The following is a 14,908-nucleotide window of genomic DNA, read 5'->3' on the forward strand; positions in this document are numbered from 1 at the left end:
TAAATTCTGAGCCATAGGATTTGCGTAGTTTAGTCCTCTGGTCCCTTCTATTTGCACTACACAGTGGTAATTTTCAATTCTTCTGATCATTTAGTCTTCCTGGCTATCTATAACCTGATTGTATGGATGAGTTATAATTTGATACTGCCCTACTATCCGAAGATTGTTTCAGTTCTTTCCTATTCATGTATATATTGAAGCAATGAGTGCTGTTTACATAGACGGTAGGTTCTCAATACTCTTGGTAGGAATGTTCTATGAAGTCAGCACAAACACTGAATTCGCTGACATGGAAACACTGCTCCTAGGGGAAGCACAGGGCTAGGTTCCTATGAGCCTCTGGTCACTACATTTTTATGAACTGATCAACACATGACCTTGTTTAATGTATTTCTGGTTAAAGACACTATTTAATATCTATCATCGATTCATTAAGAATGAACTCATGGCCAACAGCACTATACTCATGCCTGAATGAAGCTTATCTAATACCCCTATTTTCTCCTTAAGACCTATCACAGCGTGCTTGGTCTTAGGAACACTGGACAGCACTTCGGCACTGTAACTGGGGGCCTTTTTAAACAGCAAAATCACCAACAAAGAGCACAAAAATGTGAAAGATGTGGCGCCAAATAGACTGTGAAAAGGACACTGTCTACAGTATGAGAGCTGAAACAGGAAGACAGAACATCATCTTGTTTGACTTCAGCTGGAATCATGTGCATCAGGCAACTTGAATGTTTTGCTGCTCTGCCGTTGGTCCATGAATGACTACAAAAGCACTGCAAGTATTGACCTTGGAGTTACAAATACATTTTAGCGAACAAGCAAATTCACAAATACAAATTCTGAATAATGAGGATCAACGGTACATCTTTGAGGATATCACTGCATACATCCTTGGGATGAACATGAAATGAAGTCCAGCACTTGCATTCTTTGAGAGGGCTGGCAAGGAAGTATTTAATAGCCATCCAACCAGAAAAAGGTGGAGGTCTGGTCTGGGGCATTTTATCTAGAAAAGTAGGTGTTAGATTGGACCTTCTGCCATGACTAGTTTCTAAGACCTTCTCAGCCAGCATCTTTTGGCACAGTTGGACCTGGATTCCAGGCCCAGGTGTGCTGCTGCGTATTTGAACGACGCTGAGTCCATTTCTCACTACACTGAGCCTTGTTTTTTCCATCTGTAAATGGGTTCATCTTAGAACTTACCTCAAAACGTTGTTGCAAAAAATGATTAAGTAAATGTAGGTAGAGCATGTGACAGGGTCCCCAGCAGAGTCCCGGTCAGATTCAGTAAAACCATGACAAGAGGAGGGAAAACCTTCGAGGTGAACTCTCTTTAGTGTAAAACGGAGAGGTTGGGAACATGCTTCTCCTGAAGGCTGTATTCTTGCTGGTTAGGAAAGTCCCCACATTTTATCATTCAAGACAGCCCAAGAGGATCTATAATTAAGATTTTTATTTCTTAATTTTAAATTAAGAATAGTTTAATATTCTTAATTAAAAATTAAGAATATTCTTAATTAAAAATTAAGAATATTCTTAATTAAAAATTAAGAATATTTTAATATTCTTAATTAAAAATTAAGAATATTTTAATCTTAATTAAAAATTAAGAATATTTTAATATTCTTAATTAAAATTAAGACTATTCTTAATTAAAAATTAAGAATATTTTAATATTCTTAATTAAAAATTAAGAATATTTTAATCTTAATTAAAAATTAAGGATATTTTTAATATTCTTAATGGGGCTTTCAATCACCTGAAAAAGGACAAGAATCCGTAGTCCCCACATAGGGATCAAAAGTTACCAAAAGGTCCCTGTTCTGGTTCAAAGCCAGTCTCATCATTTGTTGGCTTCAGCGTAAACGTGGAGGTCTTGGATTTTTTTCTCAGATCGCCAAGCAATGTGGTCTCAGCAATACATTATCTAAAAAAATCAACTGAAAACCAGTATTGTGATGCAGTGGAAACATCGTTGGATTTTTAATTCTATTGACCTGAATTTGACTTTCTAGTCCTTTCTGTTACTCTTTGTGTGACTTTTAGGCCAATTACATTATCTCTCTGAATTTTTTCACTTTCCCATCTGAAAAATAGGTGTCATGACGCATCATTTGTATTTTTGTCATAGATGGTTGTCAAGTTTTTTTTTTAATTTATTTATTTTATATTTATTATTTTGGGCTGCATCGGGTCTTCGTTTCTGTGCAAGGGCTTTCTGTAGTTGCGGCGAGCGGGGGCCCCTCTTCATTGCAGTGCGTGGGCCTCTCACTGTCGCAGCCGCTCCCGTTGTGGAGCACAGGCTCCAGACGCGCAGGCTCAGTAGTTGTGGCTCACGGGCCTAGCCGCTCTGCAGCATGTGGGATCTTCCCAGACTGGGGCACGAACCCGTGTCCCCTGCATTGGCAGGTGGACTCTTAACCACTGCGCCACCAGGGAAGCCCAGTCAAGTTATTTTTAAAGGACCTAGCCTGGTGCCTAATACCTCCTCGGCATTAAATAACCATAGTCATTGTCTGTGCGCATTGTCTGTGCATTCTCAAAAGTCACTTTCCCTCTGGTTCGTATAAATACTCCTGTAGCTTTCTGTGTATCAGTTCACCTTTCCATTTTGCTTCCTCTTTTTTGATCTTTCCCACTGACAGAAAATGGGACTAACTGTGTCCCAAGACAGAATCTTTACTTGGAATCTGAACCTTCAGCAAGAAGCAAAATATATCTGTGTGTGAATTAAGGTTCTGCATTGACCTCCACTTCCTTGAAATCTATTTCAAAGGTCCTGAGGGAAGCAAGACCCTGATAGGTTGATGGTAGAGCGATGACCTGGCATTGTTATAAAATAATGACTGTTCCAGGGCCAAACTGGAATGTAACAGAAAGGAAAACAATATTCCTCCCTGCTGTCTTCTCAAAACCAAGGAAGCTGCTCAACATAATTACTAAAAAATCCCCATCGCAAATTTTTATAACTTAATATCCTATTTCAAGTACTCTGTTTAAAGCTAAACTGAGAGATTTTTACCCTTAAAGAGAAAAGAGGTTCATCTTTTGCTAGTTAATAATGTACCAGTTCCAAACTTGAGTTCGATAACTTCATGTTTTTAAAGTAATATATGTATATACCTGTGTGTCCACAGGTATATACATATATTATGTATATAATATACATAACCATAGAGTTATGTACTTACATGCATACATATGTGTGTGTGCACGTAAACATTTTTGCTCAGAGAGACATGAAGATTCATCTGAGGGAAGTTAACAAGTTGCCATTGGTGCTGGGGCTACTTGAGGCTAAAGTGGTTGGTTTATTGTTTATGTGTGCAGCGTTTTTTTTTTTCCTTAAAAAGAGTGGGAGAATTGAATCAATGTCCACTTCCTGGTTGTGATCTATACTAGAATTATGCAAGATGGGGAGAACTGGATGAAAGGTATATGGGATCTCCCTGTTTTATTTCTCGCAACTGCATCTGGATTTATAGTTTTCTCAAGATAAAAAGTTTGAAAAGGGGAGAAGGAGAAGAGAAGGGGGAGGGGGAGGGGAGGGGGACGAGGGGAGAGATCCAGCATCCCTCTCCCACGGTCCTGTGATCCAGGAGCCACAGTGACCACCATCACTCTGAATTCTAATGTTCCATTCTCGCCATTGCTCACACGCCCACCTCTCCACGCAAGCTTTTACCTGTGCAATGGCCAAAATTGTGTTTTATAAACCTCTGCAACCCCAATACCTGGAATGGTGCCTGGCATCCAGGAGGTGTTCAATAAAGGTACGCGAGGGAACCAGCCCTCGTTTTGTGCATCTCCTCTAATGGCTATGGCTGTACAGGCTAACGAAACGGGGGTGTTACCGGCTTTGTTTCCCCATTTGTGGTCTCAGGGATCCTGGTCTTGGGCGTGAGTTATGGCTTTAGTGACGCAGGTTCCACAGTGGTCACGGTGCACCACGCCCACCTAGGGGCCCGGACTAGAGACTGAGGAAACTGGCGACATGAACCTGGAAAACAACGTGTTGCAGAAGATCCAGATGTGGTTGATTCTAATGCACGCTCAGGGTGGAGAGCACTGGCCCAGGAAGGAGCTGGAATGTAGCTTTGAGTAAACAAGATGAGCTCAATATTCCTTTGAAGGGCTCTGCAGAAAGTCAGACAGCAGGCGTGAGCAAGTGGGTTTGGAATGGGGTCTGAGGGGATTACCTAGGCTCCAGGGGTCCTGGCAGGGGCTGGGCTGGGCCCAGAGGCTCCAGGAGGGAGGGAAGAAGGGCTGCCTTACTGCTAGCTAGGGTGCCCCAGTGTAGGGCTGCTTCTAGGGGTGTTGGGTAAAGGGGAAAGAAGGGGATATTTTAAAAGGAAAAGGGAGAAAGAAGAAGAAGGAGAAAAAGAAGGAGGAAGAGGAAGAGGAGAAGAAGAAGAAGGAGGGGAAGCAGAAGGAGAAGGGGAAGAAGAAGGGAGAGAGTTGTGCAAGCTTAGAAAGTGAAGGGTCTGGAGTAGCTGTGCATCTGGGAGCAAGGGATGCAGGGAAAAGGCATTTGCAGAGGGTTGCTCATGAGTTAGGTTCTCTTTGGTTTTCGGAAGACAAAACAAAAGATCCCAGTTTCTTCCTTTTTAGTTTTTCTTGACTGCTGGACTAGGCTTCTTTGAAATGAGATTTCCTGTAATACTGTGCCACGTGGGACCCCAGTGTGTGTGTGTGTGTGTGTGTGTGTGTGTGTGTGTGTGTGTGTGTGTGTGTGTGTCTGTGTCTATGTCTAAGTGTGTCTGTGCATGTGTCTGTCTTTGTGTGTCTTTGTGTGTGTCTAAGTGTGTCTGTGCATGTGTCTGTCTTTGTGTGTGTGTGTGTGTGTGTGTGTGTGTGTGTGTGTATTGATCTAGGCAATAAATTCAGACTGGGGTCAGTCTGGACCCCACACTGCTGAGATTCACAGCCCAACACTGGCTCTTCCACCTGTGTCCTCACAGAGGTGCTTACCCCTTCTGTGACTCAGTCTACTCATCAGTAAAATGGGAATCATCACAGTACCTGCCTCGTGGGATTGCTGTGAGGATTAACTAGAGAATACATAGTAGTACCAGGCACACAGCAAGCACCCAACAAGGTAAATGTCAGGCATCAGCACGTGCCCATCAGTCAGCAACTCTGGGGCACAGACACCTGTCTTCTCCAGCACCCTGTCTCTTTAGGGACCAGGTCCCCTGTTTGCTGGGGACTCAGGGGCTTTCCAGGACCCAAGACTCTTCAATTTAAAACTGAGCCAGACCCGGGCCCACAGGAGCAAGTTGGCCACCCTGTGGATCACCATCCCCCCTGAGTCCCGATCCCATCAAGGTCTGTGTACAGCAAACGCTTGAGTCCCATTGGTTCTCTGAGCCAAGAAATGGCCTGACTCCAGGGATGATTATTTAACTCTTCCTGGGCTCTCGTTGCACCAATGTGCCTGGGCCAAACCATTGCCTCATGCCTTCTCAGAAACGGGCATGGTTAGGACCAGGGGAGGCTGGGAAGGGAAGACAGGTGAGGTGGGGGGCCTGGGGACGCACAAGGGGTGACTCAGCACTGAGTCTGGGGGCTTTGTCATGACAGGCTCACCTTTCCCTGGAACACCCAGGCCCCAGTGACACACCCCGCCCCGTGCTGTGAGTCAGGCTCAGGTGGGGTGAGGCGCCCCTCCTCGGGCCCTCCTGACACCTTCCCCGTAGGAGAGGGGCAGCGACCAGGACAGCTTGCCTGGTCCTGGGAGAGGCTGCACCGTGCACGTGCCCTCATTTGGTCACCCTGCGGAGAGGCCTGAGCTCTGTCACTAGGATGGAGAGCCTTTGCCGTCTCTAATGAGTTGTGAGCAAAGGGGGCTGCCCTCCACGCACCGCTTTCTGGGGTAACCTCCCAATTTCAGTTATTTCCCAGCCAAACTTCTTCTAAGCGAAAGTGTGATTGGGAAGCTTCCAGGCTCAGCTCCCCAGGCGATAAAGAAATTATATCTTTAGAATGACTTTTATCAGTGCCACCATTTCCCCAAGCACCCACTGTACGCCAAGCTCTCTGTAGCCTTTGTATCAGCCAACCCTTGAAATAGCCCTGGGAGATATTTAGTATTAACTACACCTAATATTTATATTATTAGTACATGATGGATCTGAGACTTTGCGAAGTTCTAGAACATGGGCAAAGTCACAGGGCTGTGCCTGGTGAATCCTGGCCTCTTAGTCTCTTCCACACCCGCTCCGCCCCAAACCGGGCCTCTCTCAGCCCCACCCTGCCCTCAGCATAGACTTAACAGACATTGTGTCCTGGGTTTTCCCCAGAAAAAGTGTGGAGAGCTGGATAAGAAATGAGATTCAGAGGCAGTATGAAAAGAAAGGAACCTAAAAGTGCAAATAATACTTTTAAAAATTTGTTTACGAACTCATAGTCTTTTTCCCCCTTGTTTCTGTCTCTGGTGTTTTGTTTTAGTTTTTGTTCTCTTATGTCGATTTAGAGATCATCTTCCATTTAAATATCCATTTACTTCTTAGTGCCTTTCAGGGTAACAGGTGCTGTGAAGGGGTCCTTATAGGTTCCTCGGATGTGTTCCTACATCTATTTGCAATTCTGTCAGTTCAGTGTTTTAACTATACAGTATTTAAAATAGTCCACGTTTCTTCTTGACAAAAAAACCAATCTGAATGGTACTGTAGTGCACATTTGAAATTTGCTAAGAGACTACATCTTAAAAGTTCTCATCACAAGGAAAATAAGATGTTTTGGTAACTATGTGTGGTGATGGATGTTAACTAGACTTATCGTGGTGACTGTTTCGCAATGTTTACAAATGTCGATCATTATGTCGTACACCCGAAACTGATATAATGTTCTATGTCAATTTTACCTCAATTTAAAAAATCTGGTTGTGGTGTTGGCTTACAAAATATGCTGAGGTCTGAAATTCCTTATACTGTCTCCCTGTCTCCCCTTCTCTTTCAGGTCTCTTTGCTCACTGTTTCTGGAACTTTCCAGAACTGTCTGGTGTCGTGCTTTTCCCTCTGACAGGGTGTCCCTGGACCCTTCTTCACCTGCCATCTCTTTCTCATCCCTCCCACCTTAGTTCCAGGGTCACCTCCCTCAGAGGCCTTCCCTGAATCCCCTTGACCCTGGCTGTAGCTGTCCCAGCACTTGCAGCAACTCACACATGGTTCTCAGCATGCATGTCTTTACAGGAAGGTAAATTAGTTATCTGGAATTCTGTTAAAACATGAGATTCCCAGGGCCCATCCCCAGACATTTTGATTCCATAAATCCAGGCTGGGGCTGGATCTTTATTTTTAACACATGCTCCGGGAGATCCTGACTCAGAGGCTTCTCGGGCCGTACTTTTAAGAAACTGTGAATTATTGGAATTATTTATTTCTATCTCTGTTGTCTGCCGACCTGCACCTACCCAGCCCTCAAAGGTCAAGAGCTCTCAGGAACAAGAACAAATTATTTTAATGCCTGAGGTCCTGGCATTTGGCCCAAGTACTGGGATACAACAGACACTCAATAAATGTGGTGACTGAATCTGTTTAGTCATTTTGTCTATAATTACTTATTAAGCACCTGCTGTGTGCGCAACTTTGTTCTAGGCACTGGGGAGAAGCAGCAGAAAGCAAGAGAAATAAAAATCCCTGCCCTTCAGAAATAGAGACACAGACACAGATACAAACATATGGACACCAAGGGGGGGAAGCGGTGGGGGTAACGGCGATGGTGGTGGGATGAATTGGGAGATTGGGATTGACATGTATACACTAATATGTATAAAATAGATAACTAATAAGACCCTGCTGTATAAAAAATAAATAAAATAAAATTCAAAAAAAAAAATCCCTGCCCTTATGGGTGAAGCAATGGATGCATGAATTAGGAAGACTAGATTCCGAATTGCTGAGTTTTAACAGTCCTGTGTGGGGACTGCTGTTTGCCCATCTTTAGGCATCTTCCTGGATACCGTATTATCAGACCTCAGAATAAATAAGTAATACAAGAAAATGATTGCTCCTGCTTCTTTTTCTAGCACGAAGGAAGCTGAAGGTCAGAGAGGTTGGGACTGGCTGCAAATGACAAGGCCACTCACCTAGAGTCTGGATTCAAGACTGGCCTTTTCTGTTTCTAGCACTGAGTCCTTGGTCATCTCCCCTGGAGGCATGTCAGCCTTGGCGTTTCTGCAATGCTCATCCACCTGGTACAGGTGACCTTGCTTGGCAAAGACAGCAGACGTGAGTCTGAGGCTCCCAGGAGCTGAGCGAATGGGTTACCTGGGACCGCACTGTCAGTGGGAAACTCACCTGTGGAGCTCCCTGGGCGCCGCGGGCCACTGAGCCAGCGAGGTGAGGGTGCCTTGACATGACTCTGCTTCAGGAGAGGAAGCGTGTCGTCATTCTTCATGCTTCCACTGAGAGGATTTAGAGCAGAAGAGGCTGAAATGGCTTCGTGTTGGCACAAAAAATCAGAGATTAAGAGTAAACCTTGAAAATAGAGAATCCTCTGATTTGGGCTTTTCCAATAACAAGCCCAATAACCCAGAGGAAACTATTAACATACAAATAGACACCCTTCCCATTAAAACAGCGGCAGACGGTTCTGGGGCAGACTTCTTCATGCAGAAAGCAGTTATGATGGGAAATCGAGTCCGATTCAGGCCCATTTGCAGCAAGCTTGGAAAATCAAAATGTAGCCACTCATAATCGTGTAGACAACCCTGCTGTGGCGGGGTGGGGGGTGGATGGCCAGTGCTTTATTATTATTGCTATTATTATTATTTCACTTTCAAAGAATTCAACGTTATAAGCTCCAAATCTCACTGGCTTGCAACCTCGGCTCAGAGGGTGCACAGTGCATACACATATATTAACACACAGAAAAAAAAAATCAGCCCACGTATAAATAAATAGGTTTCTTGGTCAGATTTCCAGAGGTTACTAGGGTTGCTTAGCTGAGATGGCACTCAAACGGAGAGTTCCTAGGTAAGGAGACATCTCCGTGGAGTGTCTACACCCTCTGAAAGTCCGATGCTTCAGCCCTGGGCCTTCCATCGTTTTAACACAGCCAGAACCTCAGAGACATAGTTGAGTCCAGAGATGAGAGCTGAGACCTAACGCAGTTGGAAGCTCCAGGTGAGGACAAAGTCGTTCTGGAAAACGTGAATGTTTTCTTCCAAGTGGCTGTGGAAAAGGTAGCAGACAGGGATGCTAAAATGAGAAATTACACCTACCACACCGACACCCTCGTGAAAAAAGTGCAAGAGGTTGGTGACATCGCCCAGGATGCCGAGCCAGGAGCCCCGCTGTGCCCGCTCGTATCACCAGGCCGTTCTTCTGTGACCGTATACTTTACTCTCATCGATGGAAAGTTTCTGTCCTCTGTGCTGGGTGTCCAGTGCTCTACAATCTCTAACTACCTTTCAAGAGGAAGACCAACTCTTCTCATTTGACCTAAGCCACCCCACAGGTGTAGGCCCTGCCCTCGTCTCTAGCAGAGCCTGATGCCCATTTCACCACGTCTCTGTGCCCCAGTTAAATTGGCCGCAGTTAATGTTCCACAGGCCTGCCCCACTCCTCATACTCTGGGCCTTTGCACATGCCTTTCTCTCTGCCTGGAATGCTGTCTGCTGCCACCTCCTCCCTTCCTGCATCTCACACAGCGTACCTAGTCAACCGCCGGCTACGTGCACCCGTGATATCTGGTTCCTTACCTTCAGCGCCTGTGTCTAAAATTAAGTACTTACTTGGGGTAATTATTTGATACATGGTAGTGACCACCCCCCTCAAAGCTCTAAAGATTCATTTGATCATGGAGTATGCATCACCAGAACCTAAGACGATGCTTGGTCTAAGGAAGGACTCAGCTGAGACCATCAACTAGTTGGACTACTGTGACCTTTTTCAATGAATAGACTGATTAATACAGGGTAGAACTGGAATATAAGACCTGCGGCCTTTCTATGTCATCACGTTGGCTCCTTGTAGCTACGTAGCAGCATATGGACTTTTTCTTTTTTCCCACTAATGATTAATTTTGAAATAAGAAATATTCGGGCACCAAAAAAAAAAACGTATTTTGAGCAGTCAAGGAACAGATAATGTACTTAGGTTCTATTTTATCTGTTATCACTGTAAACCTAGGGAGAAAGGGAGTGTATACCCCTTAGCTGTTTCTAGAAAGATAGAATCTGGACATGTATTTCTGCAAAGCAGCATCATTAACTCCAGCTATCACCATTTAAGCCTATAAACAATAAGTTGAAATTTCCATTGTTTCTGTTTCGTGTTAGGTTTCCAGAAGCCATCAGCCATTATGTGCTTGCTGTTCCTCCCCAGGACCAGGGTCTAGAACACAGAAGGTCCAGGCATGTGACTTCCTTTGATGATAGTGCCCAGGTACTGGGGGTTCCAGTGGATTCAGCCATTGAAACCAGGTCATCCTGGGTCACTCCTTACTTTTAGGCCAGACCTTGCAAGTAGGGTCCAATTCTGCCATGAAAGAAAAGTTTAGAGCTACCTCATTCATGTATTCATTCATCACTGAGTCGGTCAGTCATTAGACAAACATCCTTTGATAATGTGTTGGGCTAGGACAAACATCTCCCCCTTATGGAGCTCATTTTGTAATGGAAGGAGCAGGCAACCAACACGTGAGCAACTAAATACAGTCAGGGATGTGGTGTGATGAAGAAATAAACAGGATGATGAAATAGCCATAGTAATAAGAGTCACAGTACAAAGTACCACAGAGTAAAGAATTCTTTCTTTCTTCCCTCTCTCCCCTTCCTTGTCCCTCTACTCTCCCTCCCTCCTTCCTTCCTCCCTTCCTTCTCTCCTTTCTTCCTTCCTGTCTTCTCCTTTCCTTTCCTTTCTTTTCTTTCCTTTCTTTTCCTTTAATTGGTTCTGCCAGTTGGGATGTTGGGTCTATTCCCTTTACACTGTCTGTCTATGCTACTTACCCCAGGCTAATCCAGCCCAGTTCTGCAAACAAATGAGACCTCATTCCCAGGCCCTGCCTCCAAGGAGCCTGCAGCCTGGAAGGAACAGATACGCCTCTAACCAACTGTGATAACGCTGAGAAGAGCCAGGGGCACTAGGTGCTACACTGGGGTTTTAGAAAGAAATGAGTGGTTCAGAGGAGAGGGGAATGAGCCCCATGTCTGAGGGGGAATTAGCCCCATGTCTGGAGGGGGAATCAGCCCCATGTCAAAGATGACAGGACCTGAGGTTGGTCTCCGTTTTTCCAAATCCAATTCTGTGTGATCCCCGTTGTCAGATCTTGAAGAAACACATGGGGATTATGCTTCAGCTCACGGGGCTGGGCAGACTCTTAAGGCTTTTGCCACAAAAGGAGTACGTGACAAAAGAGCTCCCAGAGCAGCTCTGATTGTATGGCATCCGAATTCTGTAGTTTGGTACACCCAGTCTCTTCCACCCGTAAGCATCCCTCCAGAGCCCCCAAGCATGAAAGTCATGTTCTTCTCCCTCAGAAGGGTACCATCCAACAAAGACTTGCAGTCACTGGTGAATTTTCGTTATCCAAAATATTCCACGGCTCAGTCAAGATGCCCTCCCAGGAGAATGTCTCTAGCTCACCAAGATATAGAGAATTTTTAATCAGTTAGTAACAGACACTGGAAAGAAAAGTAAACAAGGTTATGGTTTTTATTCAGCTATTGGGATTTTTACATATAAAATAAACTTAACTTTTTGTATTTGCAAGAGAGCATGTATGGGATAAGATTGTCTGGAATCACCCTGCTCATTGTCCCCAATCCCTGAACATTTCATCTATCCCTTGTGTAAAATACTTAATATACATCGTCTTATATAATTTTTAACTGTGTCTGGAATTTAGAGTCTGGAATTTAGAAAGAGTTCTGTGCACGTTTGGATGGATATCAGTGGGTGGATGGATGGATGGTTGGGTGGATAGATAGATAGATGGATAGAAGTTACCGCATTTAGACTAAAGAGTGGAGAGCAGCTGACTTGGCACAATGGGATAGAATGAGATCATAAATATATTTCAGTCTATCCCACCTTTGGGAGTTTTGAAAACATGTTCATAAATGCTTTAATACTCCTTCTTTCAAGCAATAGAACCTAGTCCTCCCTTGCATGTGGACAGGAGTTAGTGATTCCGTTTTAATTAATAGAATGAAGCCGAAGTGATGGTGGGTATCTTCTGAGACTGGGTCATAAAGGGCACTGTGGCTTTTGTCTTGATCCCTCTCTGGAATAACTTGCTCGAGAGGAAGCCAGCTGCCATGTTGTGAGGATGTTCAAGCAGCCCTGGGTAGAGACTCTCGTGGGGAGGAACTCAGGCCTCCTGCCAACAGGCATGTGAGCGAGCTGCCTTGGAAGCAGATTCCCCAGCCCTTGCCAAGCCTTCAGATGACAGCAGCTCCAGCCCACAGCTTGACTGCAACCTCCTGAGAGATCCTGAGCGAGAAGTAGCCAGCTAGGCTCATCTCCGATTCCTTACGCTCAGAAACTTTGTGAGATAAAACGTTTGCTATTTCCAGCTGGTTCATTGGGGGTAATCTGTTATTCAGCAAGAGATTACTAATACACCACCCCAGTCCTGAGATCTGCTACCGCCAAGCTAGGCCCCTGGTGATGCGTTGTTTGGTATTGGAATAAACCAGATTACAGAACGTACCTAAAGCCAGCCATAGCTCTTTATCTATTTCTCCAACCATAGTGTGATTTTGTCCGAATTAGAGATTCAATCTGTACAGAATTCTTTTCCCTTCCTCATTTATTTGTTTTTTTTAATAGAATAACAAGGCTAGTTGCATGGATTTGAAGTTAAGCAAATCTGGGTTCACTTCCTTTCTTTGCTATTTATTATATAGGGAACTGTTGGAAGTGTATCTCTTGGAGATCAGATGTTTCACAGTGAAACAGGGAGGGTAGTAGTACTTACTGCGTAGAGTTGTACAATCCAGGGGCACCAGGGTTTTATCAGGATCCGTTTAGATAATGTATGTAAAACATTTAGCATAGTAGCCATTAAGGATTCAAGTAATAGTAACTATTATCTTTAATAATTGTTATCCAAAATCCCTCACACGAGCAAATTGAAAAGTTCTTTAATTCCAAAGAATTGTCCTTTTTGAACTTAATTCTGGGAGACAACATGTGGTGATAGCTGAGTGTTTTGAAAATGTGGTTCATGGACTTCCTGCATCAGAATGATCTGAAGTGTTTATTAGAAATGAGGATTCTTAAAACCAATTTCAGGACCTTAAGTTAGTATCTTATGGATGGGAGTAAAATAGAGGGAAAGAATGGGAATCTGCATCTTTTAACAAGCTCCTCCAGCTTGATTCTAGTGTTCAGGAAAGTTCTAGAGTCACTGTTGTAGAGGAAAGAAGAGTCATCTCAGAACTAGAGGACCTGTGGTGCAGGTCTGACCTGTGACATTTACTAGCCAAAATGCGTTAACTCTTGTAATGCCCAGTTTCTCGTCTGTGAAAAGGAAACACTGATCTGCCTTCTCTACCTTCCAGAGCAATTGTAAAGCTCAGCTGAGATAATAAAAGCATTCGCCGACTTCTGTCTAGTGTGTATACAGTTTACAAAGTGATTATATGCACCTTATCTCATTGAAACTTAGGATGGTCCCATGAACTCAGTTTTCCTCCCTGTCGATGGAGACAGACGCTAAGTCGAGGTTACATGGCTTGTCTAGTAGGTTGCAGAGTTAGTGCACAAACCCAGGTCTGGACCACAAATCCACAACTGAAGTAAAATCAAGGCTCCATGTCAATGTGCTGTTTATGAGCATCGCTTTAGCTAAGACCGCCACCTTGGTTATGGTACTGAAACTAGAGAAGAGGAGCTTCATAAGAAAGTGTCTCCATTCTGAACGCCCAGGTTATAATTATACATGCAAAGAGTAATAATTATTTGAAAACAGAAGCTGTGAGGTCATTGAGGTACACTTCCTTAGCCATGGCATTGGAGTCTGTGTCAGTCTTGGTGTGTCAAATATTTCTAACTCATGCACCACTAAATTCACTCATCTTAAATTATAAGCCTCATTAACTTCATTCATTTGATTTTTCTGGGTCATGGTTTTGTTTCTTCTACCTAGATTTGTGCAAGAGAGAAATATTTGGAAAATCATTTTTGTTCCTTACATGCTCTATGAGTAAAAGAAAAGGCTTCCATTGAAGGGTTTATAGTTCTCTTAATAAAATTAAGCTTCTGCTACGTATACTCTGTGAAATGGCTGGATGGGTTTTCACCGAATTTGGAGGGTATGTCTGGGATAGTCCAACTTAGAATATAGGGTGTGTTGTGTATAATAAATAGATCTTTGGGTGTCAGAGATGGGTACCCTTCCTAAAGACATCACACGTCCTCCAGAGTAGCTGAACAAGAAGCAGCCTCGGGCTTCCCTGGTGGCGCAGTGGTTAAGAATCCGCCTGCCAATGCAAGGGACACGGGTTCGAGCCCTGGCCCAGGAAGATCCCACATGCCACGGAGCAACTAAGCCCATGCACCACAACTACTCAGCCTGCGCTCTAGAGCCCGCAAGCCACAACTACTGAGCCCACGTGCCATAACTACTGAAACCTGCCTGCCTAGAGCCTGTGCTCCACAACAAGAGAAGCCACTGCAATGAGAAACCCACGCACCACAATGAAGAGTAGCCCCCGCTCGCCGCAACTAGAGAAAGCCCACGTGCAGCAACGAAGACCCAACGCAGCCAAAGATAAATTAATTAATTAATTTAAAAAAAAAAAAAAAAAGCAAGAAGCAGCCTCTGTGACCAGGAAAGACAAGCCGTATGTATTAGATTCATTGGGCAGGGGAAAAAAGTGCTTTCAAATCTGAGCCAAAATCTGACGTCACAAGGTCGGACACTGAACTGTCAATGCTGATTTGGG

This window comes from Tursiops truncatus, chromosome 19, assembly GCF_011762595.2.
Source record: "Tursiops truncatus isolate mTurTru1 chromosome 19, mTurTru1.mat.Y, whole genome shotgun sequence".
NCBI lineage: Eukaryota > Metazoa > Chordata > Mammalia > Artiodactyla > Delphinidae > Tursiops > Tursiops truncatus.